Source organism: Triturus cristatus, chromosome 8, assembly GCF_964204655.1.
Source record: "Triturus cristatus chromosome 8, aTriCri1.1, whole genome shotgun sequence".
NCBI lineage: Eukaryota > Metazoa > Chordata > Amphibia > Caudata > Salamandridae > Triturus > Triturus cristatus.
The window spans coordinates 1,157,346,222-1,157,359,959 of record NC_140591.1 but is presented as its reverse complement, the minus strand read 5'-3'; positions in this window follow the sequence as shown (position 1 = coordinate 1,157,359,959).

Here is a 13,738-nt window from a genome sequence, read left to right as displayed (position 1 = left end):
GAATACCCAGTGTGGTCCCTCTGTGTCGTGTGGTGCCAGAAGTACGATCCTAGTTGCGAGAGTCCTCCCCCTGGGGAATCTCCCGCCAGTGCCCGGCTACGATACTTTGAGGGTGGGTCTCAGGGTAGTCAGGACCCCTTTCCGGGCTCCTCTGAGGTCGCCGTCTAACACAGGGGTACCACCGAAGAGTTTCGTATCCATAGACCTGATCAAAGCCATGAACAAGAAGAACATCTGGGGTGGTGACATCCTACAGTATTGGGAAGGTATGCCTAGGTTGGCTGAGAAACTCAACACTGTCCAAGGTAAAACAACACTTGTCCTTACTTTCAAGTGACATAGATCTAAGGGATTTTTTGCTAGGTCCCCGGAAACTACCTCGTAAACACTTCTTATACGCTACTTACGATGAAGAATGGAAAATCTTTCAACAGGAAGCTGCAGAGAGATTGTATGAAAATGATAGGGTTAACCTAGAAAAGGATTTGGCAGTGGTAGACAATGGTATGACCACAGTAACATCCAGGATTTATTCACTGGGCAACATTGTGTCTTATGCAATAGATATAATGGAACAGGATCTGTCCATTCTTCAACATGGGCAAACACAGTTACGATACATTCTATTATTAAGCTGGACAACCATTGCGCTCTAGTCACATGCTCTGGCGATATATCAACAGCATGTCTCTGTTTTCTGATTATAATCTAACAGCAAGGCAGACAATAATGGCACAAAGGGGTGCTAAATATACAACGCTATTGGACCAATTACCTTTCACCTTGGCTAAGTCACCTTCCAGAGAATGGTTAATCCATGGCCATATTACATTGCCAGTCATGACTGTCAAGGTGCAGAGGGTTCTTACCAGGAACTTGCACATTTCCCAACTCCCTCTCAGAGATATTCCGGAGGCCCGATAATTCACCTAGCCTCCAAAAGACCCCCAAGGGGGAAGGAGAAGTGGATAAATAATAGAAGAGGCCATCCAGGATTTCTGGTTACAGATTCTCACTCTAGTACTGGTCTGTTCAACGTGGTGTTCAGACAGAGGTAACCTGAGGACACCAAGCACACAACAATTACTGCAATTCCTATTCTATCTCTATTCTAATACTAGATATTATTTTCCTAATATATGTATAAACCTACCCAAACTTCCTGAATACTGAGCTTCTTTTCTGGTACAGTTGTATTCTATTCTTTCTACTGTTGTATTATACTGCTTAACATTTGTTGCTGAATACAAATAAATGAATTTCCTTTTTTAACTTGTATTTTGCTTTCTTCTAGGAACAGCGCAAAATACTTCACACTAAGGTAAGTTCATATACTGAATAAACATAGAACAGCGTATTAATTTCATTCTTTAAAATAGCACTTATCTACAAAGGTTTTGTCGCTTAAACTGTTATAGTAATGACACTTAGCTGAGAATAAACTCTTCTTCATGAAGAAACACCCGTAAGACCGGAGAGCGTTTGACAGACAAAGTAACACCCATGAAACTCTTCATTCAAGCCGGAGTGTGCAGACTCGAAACTCAGGACACTAGGGAGTTCCTAATACCCGACGGGCACAAGGACGAGCAGGAATACCTGGTAGCAACCTAACCGCCGCATATAAGGGGAAAACCTCAAGACTCACAGAGCAACTCCTGATAAGTACAAACTCCGAAGTTACCTCGGTGAAGTGCGCGGACTTTGGGTAACGCGTGCTTCCTCAAGGTCCTAAATCGCTCTTGGGGAAAACAACTAGACCACGATTTAGATTGAGGGATCAGCATCCATCTTTAAGTTCCTTTCATGCCAAAGGTTGTACCAAGCAGAACTCTGATTTTGATCTTTTCTCACCTTGTTGACTTTCCTGACTTGCAATATACAGAGTGTTTTTGTTGAGCAGTCTGGAGTCCTGACAGTGACATTCCAATTTCCATATTGTCTACTGTACTATCAAGTAGGCAGGTATGTAGCGTTAGGTAGGGAATACATACATGAATCTTGGGAATTACCTTACAGATTTAGATGCAGAAATGGGGACACTGAAGTCTTTCTCAGTGGTTCAGACTGAAAATTTGTTAAGTGGGTATCTAATTTGTCCAGATATTATGCTTCACGGAGCTTGTAACGCTTCGGTTGTAAACCTATCTTGTCACTTGAAAGGATCCCCAGCTGCAGTGATTCATCCGGTGTTCAAATTACTCTTGAATGGAAGTTATTTGATGTTGAATGATCAAGGTTGTTGTGGGATGCTGCCGGGCAGTGCATATCTGGTCACAGTAAGTTCCAGGGTTACTTGTTGTATGCACGTATTGTTTCCACTGACCCACACAGTTAGGTAGGTGCCGCTATGGCCTCCAGTAAATGTTTCCCTTATATGGTTTGATTTTCTGAGCAGACTGGAAGCCATACCTTTACAGAAGGGGGTGGCCTTAACCTCAGCTCGAGAGACTTTTGATCTCCGGGTTGCAAGGTCTTCAGCTGAGATACAGGCACTAGTCTGAACTAACTTCCCACTCCATTTCGGTAAAATGGTACATTGTATCTTTAACACGTCTGATAGAAGTGGGATAGTACACGTATTTAAGAACATAGGTTCTGGGCTATTAAACACCTTTCAGACAATCTTCAGAGTTATTCCATCTTTGATACACTCTGTTTAGGGAAATGTTCTGGAGGGGTTCCACTGGTTCTACTGCTTGTAGTGGGAATCCTGGTTTTAATTTTCCTGCTAAGCAATGGACATACCAAATTACAAAGTGATGGAGAAAACACGCTTGGAACGACATTGCTGTGAATGCGTGGTACTCCATCTGGGCACATGTCGGCTTCGGGAGCTAAGCGAGCAGTAGTTTCTGTCATTCAGATCAGTCTGGGTTGACTGCGTCTTGCCTGCACTAGGCTGCATATTCTGCGGATACAAATGCGTATTGGATATCTGGTGAACAATTCTATTTATTTCGCCTCCGGACGTGGATGTACTGCTCAACCCATTAAAGGCCCATGTAGTGCAGTGTCCTCAGCCTATTCCAGTTCTGATGTCAGCATTCTTAGAGCCACCATGGGATGCTTCAGCTCCTGTCAGAATGGACACCCGTTCTGAACCAGGCTTACAGGCATCAAGTGCTTCCTCAGCAGCAGCTGTGGGAACTGGAGATCACCTCTGCTCCATTGACCTGACCCAAGAGGTGTTACAGGGACTGTCGTCTGCGAAGGCAAGCAGCAGTGATATTGCGTCTCCCACACAGGACACACAAACTTTTGGCTCTCCGTGTGTTGGGAATAATTCAGCCTTTTTTTTAAAACAACCTAAATTGTAATTCAAAAACATAATTTTAATTTTTATTCATTTTTTCCTCTTTTGTGATCACTGAGCACTATGGCTTTTTGCGTGCTTGGTTTGTCTAGCAGTATGTTGACCATTTAGAGGACTCATGGGGCCCGATTCACAGAACTAACTTAAGACAAAATCCTAAACTTACTACCATTTTCGTATTCACAGAAGGCACTTACTCATTTTGGTATTCACAGAAGACACTTACTCACTTCGGTATTCACAGAAGTTAGGAGTCCTAAGTTTAGGACTCCTAAATGCCTTCTGTGAATACCGAAAGTCTTAAAATTAGGATTTTTGTCAGTTTAGGAGTCCTAAAGTTAGGACTCCTAACTTTACTACTACTAAACTGAGAAAAATCGTAATTTTATGGCTTTCGGTATTCACAGAAGGTTTTTAGGAGTCCTAAAGTGAGGAGTCCTAACTATACTATTACTAAACTGAGAAAAATCGTAATTTTAGGGCTTTCAGTATTCACAGAAGGCATTTAGGAGTCCTAAACTTAGGACTCCTAACTTCTGTGAATACCGAAATGAGTAAGTGCCTTCTGTGAATACCAAAATGAGTAAGTGCCTTCTGTGAATACCAAAATGGTAGTAAGTTTAGGATTTTGTCTTAAGTTAGTTCTGTGAATCGGGCCCATGGAGTTTTAGACTTTTTCTTTGTTTTTACACATAACATGTTTTTAGATGTTTTTATATTCATATTTTAAGCTATTTGTTATGCTTTTTACTGCACATATTTTAGCTTTTGTTAGTTCTGTTGTCCAGTTGCATGAGAAGTGGGTGTTATGAACCTTAATGTGCCCCAACATAGAACTAGGTAGTCGCCCAACCTTTACTTACATTTGTCTTACCTTGCTCTACATAGCAATTCTGGCGCCACCTAGTTAGGTGCTGAATAAATGTTTAGAAATGTTCTCCGAAAAGTAGTCTAATTTATTAGGCATGATGATTCTTAGCATCACAGCAGGAATAACTCTGTATAAGGGTCACTCCTATGGCCCCCTTTGTCCACCACTCTGCAAAGGCGCCTCCTGGTGTGCTCTAGGTTGGTGGATGAAGTCCCCTTTGCTCCTGGGGTCCTTAGGGGCCAACTAGCCTACCTGTTACCTGCAGTAAGCCCCACACAGTAGGATTACTAAGAGGTGGTCACAGGCCACACCCCCTTTCTCCACCACTCTGCAAACATACCTCCTGGCGTGCTCTTGGTTGGGAGATGAAGTCCCCTTGCCTCTTGAGAGTCCCCAGGGGCCAACTAGCCCTTCTGTTACCACCAGTAAGCCCCACTCAGCTGCATTGCTAAGAGGTGGTCAGAGGCTATGCTCCCTTTCTCTACCACTCTGCAAACACGCCTCCTGGTGCACTACTGCTGGGGATGAAGTCTTCTTTACTCCTGAGGCCCTCAAGAGGCAAGGGGACCTAATCACCCCACCAGTAGTGTGCCGAATGTTGTGTTTGCATAGTGGTGGGAAAAGGGGCGTGGCCTCCAACCACCTCTCAGCAATCCGGCTGTGTGGAGCTTACTGGAGGTAATGGGTGGGCTAGTTGGTGTTGTACCACGGACCGTGATTCGGCCCGCGGTGCTGCCCACTTCTTCCATGGCCCACGATACAGCCTGCGGCACCTCCCTCTATTCTTCGGGCACCCCGCGGTGCTGTGCAGCAGCCCACTGTTGCCATTTTGGCATTGCGGGTACGTCCCACTGTGCCTGCTTTTTTTCTGTGTTGGGCACGCTCCATGCCTACGCCGCGGCCCGTTATCTAACAATTTGCATGACAGGTATGCCACAGCTCCAGTTTTGGAACTGCATCTTCCTATTTCCACATGTTGGGGCACTATATTCTTACCTTCCTTTCACTGGATATATATTTCTTTCTTCAATTCTTCTTGGGGCCATCTTGCCTAGCCATTATTCCATATTCTTCTTTCCAGAAGGCCTTGGGAAGTATCTGTTCTACCAATTAAAGAAGTGGACCTTACTATTCCATCCACTATCCTTTTCCTTATATAAGATGGTGGTTCCTTACTTCCTGTTTGGTCACTTCCTGTTTGATCACTTCCTGTTGCTGTTTCGTCACTTCCTATTCATGGCTATTTATAGGACTGAATCCTTCTGTGCTCCTGCTGGTTTGTCCTCGCTCCTGTTGGTATCCTGTGCTCCTGCCTGGTGTATCAGTGATTCCTGCTGGTGTACCTTCTGATTATAGTCCTCTATTCTGGTTTGGATTCCTTGCCTAATAATTCCTCCCTACTGGTAGCTTCTTTCCTTCCTTTTAATTCCTGGAGTCTCCACTTCCATTAGAGGTTTTTCCCTCTGGGGTTTTTCCTCTTGGGACTCCTTTTGAAAGGCAAGGTCTGCTTTGGTCTTTTTCCTTGTTGGCAGCACTGTGACTACTAGAAGGGGTCGACCTTACCTTGGTCAGACCAGAACCCTCAAGAACCGAAGTCAAGGATCTCTCCAACATGCCAGAACTGGTAATAACACTACAAGTCATGAAAGTTGGCCCCTAAGGACCCATAGCAATGAAGGGCACTTCATTCTCCAACCAAGAACATGGCAGGAGGTGTGTTTGCAGAACAGTGAAGAAAGGAGGCATGGCTCAGCAAGTTACCGGCTTCCGTTTATTTTTAATCATTCTAGGAAGGAGGGCCATGTGGCCCCCCTTCCTTTGATTCGTTGGGACCCCAGGGGCCCCATCCCACAGGTCCTCAGTCATTTATTCTTTTTAGTGATAAAACGGAAGGGGGCCACTCGGCCCCTCTCCCAAGGCCGATTTCTGCCCAAGGAACCCCATCCCCCAGGGGTCGGCCTTTATTTTTTTCCTTTACTTGTAAGGAAGGGGGATGTGTGGCCTGCCTTCCATGGGCCAGTTTTGGCTCCAGGAACCCCATCCCCTGGGGAATGGCCACATCCTTTATTTTTTCTTAAAGATAGGGTAGAGGGACCTGCATGGCCCTCTATCTCTGCCATTTTTGGCCCCGGGTACCCCCTCCCCTGAGGCATAGCTACAATGTTTGGGGCCATGGGGGGAACCTCAAGGTCCCTGCGGTCCCTGCCAGCTCCTCACCTCCTGCGGGAGTTGGCATTGCTTTTGGGCAAAGGGAGCTGCAAACATGTAGCTCTCTCTGCCCAAAAGCAATTCTGCTTTGCTTCATGGAAGCAAGAGCATTTTTCATGCTCTCACTTCCTTGAAGCGAAGTAGATTTTGGCATGGCATCCCACCAAGCCATACCAAACTGCAATGTCCCAGGGTTGGTACCACGGGACATTGCCGGAGCCGGCCCTGGGGTGTGGTGGTCCCCAGGGCCATTACAGCTCCAGGAATGGGGCCACGTGGACCCCCCCCATCTTGGAAATAGCCCTGTGGAGGTGGTAGTCCCTAGGGCTGTGTGGGGGGCTCACTTCACTTTTTTATAAATTTCAGCCAGATTCATGGACCCAAAGCAACTCTAGCTTAAATGTATTTAAAAATGCTTTTTTTGGCTGTGGTGGTCCCTGTGGGACCCCCTCAGCAGGCCAAGGTGTTTGTTTTACCTTTTCTCCTGTGGCTCAGTTCAACCGAGTCACAAGAAGGCTGCCAACACTTCCTGGTTTGAAATGTTGACAGCCAATCAGATCACAAGCTCGTGAACCGGGAGTGTTCATGGATCCTTCGCTTCCATATTTAGATATCTGAGAAATATTCAAATTTCTTAGGAACTATTGAACAGATTTACACCATTTAACAAAAAGAAGCCTTTGTGAACCAAGAGCTACCTTTTGCCAAATTTGGAGTAACTCCATAGTTCGGGCTGGAGCCGTGTCTAAAGTTTCATATATGGAAATTAACATTGAGAAAACTTGTTTCGGGACCCCCCCTTTTTCTCGGCCCCTGCTTGACAAATCAACCTTTCAACACAGGAGCTGACCTGACCTGACCGCCCCATTAGTTTCGAAATGTCCACGAAGATTCATCAAATGACGCCAAAGATATTGGCGAAAGAGAAAACGCTTTTTGAATAGAAACAAGGTCCTAACTATAACTACCTACTGGCGACTGCCAGTGGGTAATATAGCTTTATATATCTTTATATCTTTATATATCTCTATATACCTTAGAAATTCACTGAAAAAAACATAGGTTTCAGGGGTGTTATAGTTAGCTGGACATTTCACTCGTACAAAACCATAGAAATTCCATCGCTATAGTTAGTTCTGCTAACTATAACTTGTGCGTGAGTTTGTTCTGTTAATTACTCTCTTCTTTTTACTTTTGGCCTTCATAAAATGTATTTGCTTATCTAGTGATCAAATGCTGTTTAAAACTAAAATGAATAATTTCCTTTTAAATTCAAAAGCCTTCTCAACAATAGTTTCAATCTGTTTCTTCTTTTTATAAAATGCTGATCTTTTTTTTATATTTCTTCACATCTTTCAACAAATTAAAAACAACTCTATTGTAAAACATTCTCTTTCTAATTTCTTCAAACTGATTCTTTCTCCTTTTATCATACATTGATTCTTCAGAATACATTTTTCCATTAACTTCTCTTTTTTCTTTTTATTCTTCTTTGTTGTTGGTGCATTTTTTGTATGTTCCACATTGTGCACACTGTTTTTAGCCTTTGAAAGTTTTTTAATAAATTCTTTTTTTCTCTTACCAGAAGACTTTTTCTTTTTCCCCACATGTTGTAGTTCATCTAATATTTGCTGTTCTGTGCTCTTCAAATAATACTCCTTTTTTTGTTGTCTCTTCATGCCTGAGTCATTCTACAAGTGCATAGACAGTGACTGAGTAGACAAAGTGCTGTTAGTTCACAGCAGGGTGAGTTTATAAGTGCTTGTATTTCAGCACAGAGATTAGATAAGGACATGGTTCTGTCAGGATGATTGCAAGAGTTGACAAAGAGTGACAGTGTTATTGGGGCACTGCATGAGTACTACCTAGATTATTACAGGACTGAATCAGTAGTTTACACGGGGTTAGGGGCCTACATAGATTGTGCACATTTGACTGAAGCACGGTGTCTCTTCATGCGTGAGTCATTACACAAGTGCATAGACAGTGACTGGGTAGATAGAGTGCTGGTAGTTCACAGCAGGGTGAGATTATAAGTGCTTGTGTTTCGGCACAGAGATTAGATAAGGACATTGTGAGAAGTTGGCCTGGCATATGCTGGTCACTAGTTATAATGGCCACCTTGCACCAGTCCAATTCGACTCTAATGGTAGATAGGTTTAAGACAACCTTTTAAAGAAAGCTATCTTAGTGGTAGCTGTGGAGAGCAACCTTCAGGCTAAGTCTCAGAGGAATGTAAAGCAGCTTGTTTTACCTTATAATCTCTTGAATTACCAAATGAAAGGACACCACACAGGTATATATATCAAATATATATATGTATTTATTACTAGACACACTCTACTAATCTCTTTATGAGATTAGAAGTCAGGAACATATGCAAATATCAACGTTTCACAATAAGTTAAGCACAAATATGGCTGGGGCCCTAGGGGCGTACCAGACCATATACTAAAAAAAAGGTTTAGGAAAGTCGACTTGCATGGGGACAAGGCCTAGGGCTTGCAGAATCGCTGGGGCTTCACTAATCCACCCAAGGCAGGTAAGTAAAAGACCCAAGGGAGACGCGTGCAGTGTGAGAACACAGCCGCGGGTTCCCTATTGATTTCAATAGAGCAAGTCGCGGTTGGATTTTTAAAGTTTAAGGGTACTTCTAGGAAGTCTACAAGCAAGTCACTTACAAGGTAAGTAGTTTGGGGGCCAACACTCACTGGAGCACCGGAGTGCATGAGTTACCTCACCCAGGGAAGCCGGGTGCATAGGTGTCTTTTGGTGTCGGGTTGGGTCGCGTCGTCGTTTTCAATGGAAGCCGAAGACGTTTTGCTGCTTGTGAAGACTGAAGAAGTGTCTGGTGGAATCCAAGGCTGGATTCAAGATGAAGACGACCTGAAAGCAAAAGGGACAGTGTTCACAGTCACTTGCCAGTGACCCGGGGCCAGGAAGATGGATGCCCACGGAAGTTGGGTGATTTCAGGTGATCAAGGGTGTTTTGAATCTTCAGCCATGAGGTCCAGGAAGTGTTGAGGACAACCAGGAGCTGGATTCGGAGTATCCCACAAAGTCTGCAGCTTACTGAGGGTTCGGCAACAGGATTGGAGCCAACAAGCCTTGGCAACAGCAAGTCTTGTGGAAAATAAAGAAAGTCAGCGGTGCAGACCAGCAAGGTCTGAGGGACTCACCCAGTGAAGGTAAGTGAGGGCAGACCTGGAGCAACCAGGGGAGCACTTTGGTTTGACGAGAAAGTTTTCAGGGGACCCACAAGCCAACGGGCAAGGGATCACAAAGATGCCTCATGAGGATTCACTTCACAGGAGCCCACGGTCACTCGGGACAAGGTAGGCCTCTGATTTTCAAGGGAAATCCTGCTGGAGGCTTGGACCACAATGCACAAGTTCGTAGAGCATTGTGAAGGGGTTGCACTTGACAATAGTGCATGGTACCCGGGTATTGCTGTTCCTCATCACTCGTGGGGTCCACTCGCCTCAGCTCTGCTGGGGACGCACAATGGCCATCAAGAGATCAGGAAATCCACTTCTGGGGCTGCAGGGACTTCGGACTCCCGCGGGTGCGGGAAAGTTTGCGACCGTTGATTAGAGTTTTTGGTGCCTGCCAAGCAAGGGAGTCACTCCTTGACTCCAAGGGAGATTCTTCCGTCTTCCAAAGGTAGTGGAACGTCGAAGGGCCAGGATTCTTCTTGTAAAGCATCGTCCAGGGATATCTAGTTTGCAAAGGCAAGGGTTCCCTATCTTATACTAAAAGAAAGGGGGGACTAGCTTTATGACCACTCCTCTGGGAGGGTCAGGGTAGGGGGTGGTTACACCCACTTCCCTTTGTCCAGTTTTGTGCCAGAGCAGGGACAGTAGCCCCTGAACCAGTTTGAGCTGGCATATGCACAGAGGAGCCTACTGCTCCCCCAGTGCAGGACTTCAATACACTCTAGGAGTGAACCCACCCAGCCCCAATACATTAAATCTTGTCTGGAAGGTGGTGACACCTCCCTGTGACAGGATGCCTATTGTTGGGCCTCCTCCACTGTGAGTTTCAGTCAGCAGCAGGAGGGCAGCCTAGAGTCTGTGCTGGTGGCATCCATTTTGTGATGCCAGGGCTCTTTAGATTTACACCGTGTTTTCACAGTGGGTACATGTCGTGCCCTCTAGAAGGGTGGGATCATACTCCAAAGTTGTTTGACACCAAACACAACATGTTTTGATGCAGTCATTCCAAAGTTAGCATTTACCGGTAGGTTATAATGCACTTAAGAGTATATGGTTTAACCGCATCAATCAATTAATCACAGAATTTGTAAAGCGCGCTACTTACCCATGAGGGTCTCAAGATGCTGAGGGGGGGTGCCGCTACTGCTCGAAGAGCCAGGTCTTGATGAGTCTACTGAAGGTGAGTAGGTCTTGGGTCTGCCGTAGGTGGGTCGGGAGGGTGTTCCAGGTCTTGGCAGCGAGGAAGGAGAATGATCTGCCGCCGGAGGTCTTTCGTTGGATGCTGGGGACAGCGGCGAGGGTGAGGCTGGTGAAGCGGAGCTAGCAGGTGGGGGTGTAGAAGCTGAGCCTGCTGTTCAGGTAGGCCGGTCCGGCGTTGTGGAGTGCTTTGTGTGCGAGGGTGAGGAGTTTGAAGGTGATCCTCTTGTTGACGGGGAGCCAGTGTAGGTCTCTCAGGTGCGGGGTGATGTGGCTGCAGTGGGGGACGTTGAGGATCAATCGGGCAGAGCATTTTGGATGCGTTGTAGTCGACGCAGGTGTTTGGCTGGGATGCCTGAGTAGAGTGCGTTGCCGTAGTCCAGCCTGCTGCTGACGAGGGCCTGTGTTACTGTTCTTCTGGTTTTGGTCGGGATCTACTTGTAGATCCTGCGGAGCATGCAGAGGGTGTTGTAGCAGGAGGAGGAGACAGCGCTGACCTGCTTCGACATGGAGAGGGAGGAGTTGAGGATGAAACCTGGGTTGCCTGCGTGGTTGGTGGGTGTCAGTGCTGTTCCCAAAGTGGTCGCCCACCAGGAGTCATCCCAGGCTGAGGGGGTGGGTCTGAGGATGAGGACCTCCATCTTGTCCGAGTTCAGCTTCAGATGGCTGCTCCTCATCCAGTTGGCGACGGCCTTCATTCCCTCGTGGAGGTTGGTTTTGGCGGTGTGCGGGCGCTTGGTGAGGGAGAGGATAAGCTGGGTGTCGTCGGCGTAGGAGATGATGTTGAGGTCGTGCTTGTGCGAGGGGGGCCTTGTAGACGTTGAACAGCATCGGGCTGAGGGATGAGCCCTAGGGGACGCCGCAGATGATGTCGGTGGCTTCGGATCGGAAGGGTGGGAGGCGGATGCTCTGGGTTCTGCCGGAGACGAAGGACGTGGTCCAGTCGAGGACCTTCTCTTGGATTCCGTCTTTCTTGGAGACGTGTCTTTAGAGTGCGGTGGCAGACCGCGTCAAAGGCGGCTGACAGGTCTAGGAGGATGAGGGCTGATGTTTCGCCGTTGTCTAGTTGGCGCCTGATGTTGTCTGTGGCAGCGATGAGGGCTGTCTCGGTGCTGTGGTTTCGTCTGAATCCGGACTGGGACGGGTCTAGGATGTTGTTGTCTTCGAGGTGGCTGGTCAACGTTGCACGTTGACAATTTTCTCGATAACCTTTGCCGGGAACGGGAGTAGGGAGATGGGCCGGAAGTTCTTGAGGTCCTTGGGGTCCGCCTTGGGCTTCTTGAGGAGGGCGTTGATTTTGGTGTGCTTCCAGCTGTCCGGGAATGTTGCTGTTTCGAAGGAGATGACCTTTCGTAGTTGGGGTGCGATGGCTGCGTTTGCTTTGTTGAATACGTGGTGTGGGCACGGGTCTGACAGAGATCCTGAGTGGATGGAGTTCATGACCTTGCGTGTCTCGTCATCCACAAACAGCCACAGAGAATAGACTCTGCCTGCTGCAGAGGGACCCTGCTCATGCAGAGGCACCCCCTCACATTGTAAACCAAGCACCCTGCCCTCAGGATTGATAGGACCAGCCTTAGGGGTGACTGATAGGTTTATATGTGTGTGTATGGTGAGATATAGGAACCTATACCTCAGTGAGGAGTGCTAGCACTACCTCACCCAGGCTGCAGTGGCAGGCCTGTGGTGTCAGATTTAGTCTGCTTCCCAGGGATGGCATAATACATGCTTCAGCCCCTGGTAGGCCTGTGAAGTACCTATGCCCTTGGTACCTAAGGTACCATATACTAGGGGCTCATAAGGTACCACAGTATCCAATCACTAGTGCATCTAATATGCACTCCAAGTTGTTTAGAGAGAACAGAGAGACTGGGACCCTGATTAACAGGGACCCAGCCAGACTATAGCCAGAAACCAGTGTTAACATCAGAAAAAAAGTGGGGGCAACATAAGTGCAGATCCTACTCTCCTACAGACATGGTTTTGTCAGGATGACTACAAGAGTGGACAGAGAGTGACAGCGTGATTGGGGCACTTCATGAGTACTACCTAGATTATTACAGGACTGAATCAGTAGTCTACACGGGGTTAGGGGCCTGCATAGATTGTGCACATTTGACTGTAGCACAGTGTCTCTTCATGCCTGAGTCATTATACAAGTGCATCGACAGTGACTGGGTAGATAGAAAGCTGGTAGTAGACAGCAGGGTGAGTTCATAAGTGCTTGTGTTTCGGCACAGAGATTAGATAAGGACATGGTTCTGTCAGGATGATTGCAAGAGGGGACAGAGAGTGACAGTGTGAACGGGGCACTGCATGAGTACTATCTGGATTATTGCAGGAGTGAATCAGTAGCCTGCAGGGGGTTAGGGGACCACATAGATTGTACACATGTGACTGTATCACGGTGTCTCTTCATGCCTGAGTCATTGTACAAGGTCGTTGGCAGTGACTGGGTAGGTAGAGTGCTGGTAGTTGAAAGCAGGGTGAGTTTCTAAGTGCTTTTTTTTGGCACAGAGATTACATAAGACTATGCTTCTGTCAGGATGATAGCAGGAGTGGGCAGAGACTGACACTGTGATTACTGAACTGCATTGCTACTACCTGGATTTTTGCAGGAGTGAATCAGTAGACTGCAGGGGGTTATGGGACCGTATAGATTGTGCACATTTGCCTGTATACTAACTACAAAATTAGACATTATAGAAGCACAAAAGCACTTCTCATGCACTAATAAATTCACATATTCACTACCTTTGCACTCCTGTAACCTATCAGGTACCTCTCATTAATTCAGTAAATATAGATACAACTATATAAATACAATCTAAACAAATACATGACTCATGACATACTATCTACTTAAGGAGACAACTACTACATACCAGAAAGAGTAGAATGTAGTGGTTTTCTTTTGAACTACATATTTAC